Genomic DNA, 3,095 nt, shown 5'->3' with positions numbered 1-3,095 from the left:
TATCAAAGGTTGTTTATGAGTCTTCCTCCAATCCTGATGCCTCAGTCTTCTTCATACAATCCAGCTTCTTGAATTATTTGCAAAGCATACATATATTGAATAAGCATGGTGAACAGATACAACCCTGGCACACACTTTTCCTAATTTTAAAACATTCAATGTCCCATTGTTCTGTTCAAATGACAGCCTTTTGTTCTATGTAGAGGCTCCTCATGAGCACAATTAAGTGTTCTGGGACATTCATTCTCTTTCCGCAGTGTTGTCCATAGCTTGTCATGATTCACACACACAAACACACACAAAATTGTTGCATAGTCAGTAAAGAACAGGTTAACGTCTTTCTGATATTCTCTGTTTCCAGCCAAGATCCATCCTACGTAAGCAATGCTGTGTCTCCGTCCACTTCCTCATCTGAATCCATCACAAACTTCTGGCAGTTCCCTTTTGGTGCCTTGTTGCAGCCATTTTTGAATTTTCATTAGCAAATTTTTATTTGCATACAATATTAATGATATATTCTGATTATGTCCCTTTGAATGGACACAGATATGGGTCTTTTCCAATCAATTGGTCAGCTAATTGTCATTCAAATTCCTTCAAATTTGTTGGCATAGATGAGTGACTGCATCCAGTGTGGCACCAGTTTATTGCAAGATTTTAATTTGTATTCCTTCAATTCCTGGACTCTTGTTCTTTGCAAATTCATTCAGTGCACCTGGGACTACTTTCAGCGCAGTTTGCTTTTGGTCATATGTTACCTCTTGAAATGGTTGAACACTAGCCATTTCTTTTAGGTATTGTAATTTCCTTCCATTTTATATATCACTCTATATTTTGCCTATAGAATCCTCAACATTTTACTAAAGGTAATACAGAAACGGTGGTAAACATACATTGACAGAGAACTTCCAAATGTTCAAGCTGGATTCAGAAGAGGACGGGGAACGAGAGATATCATTGAAGATGTCTGTTGATTCTTGGCTGAAAGCAGAGAACACCAGAAAGATTTTTACCTGTGCTTTATTGACTATGCAAAGGGTTTCTATTGTGTGCATCATGACAAACTATGGACAACATTGTGAAGTATGAGTATTCTGGAGCACTTAATTGTGCTAATGAGGAATCTGTACATGGACCAAGAGGCAGCTGTTCGAACAGAACATGGGAACACTGCATGGTTTGACATTAAGTAAGGTGTTCAACAAGGTTGTATTCTTTTACCATACTTATTCAACCTGTATGTTGAGCAAATAATCCAAGAAGCTGGGTTATATGAAGAAAAACGTAGCATCAGGATTGGAGGAAGACTCATTAACAACCTGCAATATGCAGATGATTCAACCTTGCTGGTTGAAAGTGAAGAGGACTTAAAATACTTACTGATGAAGATCAAAGAGCACAGCCTTCAGCATGGATTGCATCTCAATATAAAGAAAACAAAAATCCTCACCACTAGAGTCCTGTTGTGGCACTGTGGGTTAGTGTGCCAGACTGAAAAACCATTTGAACTGCAAGGTTGGTGGTTCAAACTCACCAGCTGCTCCTTGGAAACACTATACAGGGTAGCTATGGGTTGAGTCAACTCAACGGTACAAAACAATAACAACAACTGGACCAAATTCTTATTACTGAAGAAAAGGTTGACATTGTGAAGGACTTCCTTCTTTTGGGATCAACCATCAATACTCATGGAAGCAGCAATCAAGAAATCAAATGATGTATTGCATTAGCCAAATCTGTTGCACAGGATGTTTTTAAAGTGTTGAAGAGCAAAGATGTCAGCTTGAGAACTAAGGCACGCCTGACCCAAGCCATAATAGTTTCAATTACCTCAAATACATACAAAGGCTGACAGTGAATAAGGAAGACTATAGAAGAATCAAAGTGCCATGGGCTTCCAAAAGAACCAAAAGATCTATGTTGGAAGAAGTGCAGCCAGAGTGCTACTTGGAGGCCAGATGGCCAAACTTTGTCTCTCATACTTCGGGCATATTGTCAGGAGGGACGAGTCACTGGAGAAGGATATCATGTTTGGTAAGATGGAGGGTCAGAGAAATAGAGGAAGACCCTCTGTGAGATGGATTGGCAAAGTGAAAGCATCCATGGACTCAAGCGTGGTGACAAATATAAAGGTTGTCCCAGGACCGGGCAGTGTTTCGTTCTGTTGTGTAAAGGGTAGCTATGAATTGGTACCAATTTATTAGCACCTAACAATAACAACATATTTTAACAAATTTGAAAATTGACAAATTTCTTGACACACTATTTACCTACTTAAGCTAACACAAATAAATTAGAATAAATTGAAGATATTATTAAAACAAAACAAAAAAACCCCCACAAAGTTGCTCCCAGTAAAAAGAGCCCAATCACATATAATTTTAACATAGAGTGCAATAAACATTCAAAGAAGAAGTGAGACCAATTCTATTTAATCTATATTTTCCAGCACAAAGTTAAAAATACTGCTCAATCTAGGAAGCTGCATAACCCTGAAATCAAATCCATGTAAAGAAACCACAATAAAATAATATTACAGACAAATTTCCTTATGAATATAGACAAATATTTTTAACAAGTTATACTCCAGAGAATGCAATGTTTTGTTAGCACTGATTCACAGTGACTCTATGCTTAAGGTGTTGTTTGGACCCACTATTGCATCTGTGGTGTCTATCCCTCTTATTGAATGTCTTTCTCTTTTATATTGATCTTCACCTTTGTCAAGCATGATGACCTCCAGGAACTGATTCCTCTCTTGTAATAATATGTCCAAAATAACAGAGACAAAGTCTCACAATCCTCACTTCTAAGAAGCATTCTGTAACTATTTCTTTCAAAATAATTTGTTGTTGTTGTTTTTATAGCAGTCTATGGTACTTTCAATATTCTTCACAACACCATAATCCAAATGCACTGATTTAGCTTGTTGTTAAGTGGCATCGAGTTGCTCTGTTTTTTTTTTTGTAATAGTAGGTCCATTCTTTATGTATTATCCAGTTTTCATATGAAAATGAGGCAAATGAAAATACCATGACATGGGTAAAGTGCACCATGCTTTTCAAAGTGACATCTTTTCTATTTAAGTCTTTAAA

Source organism: Chrysochloris asiatica, unplaced genomic scaffold (genome assembly GCF_000296735.1).
Source record: "Chrysochloris asiatica unplaced genomic scaffold, ChrAsi1.0 scaffold00269, whole genome shotgun sequence".
Taxonomy (NCBI): Eukaryota; Metazoa; Chordata; class Mammalia; order Afrosoricida; family Chrysochloridae; genus Chrysochloris; species Chrysochloris asiatica.
The sequence above is the reverse complement of the archived record's forward strand: the minus strand, read 5'-3'. Positions refer to the sequence as shown.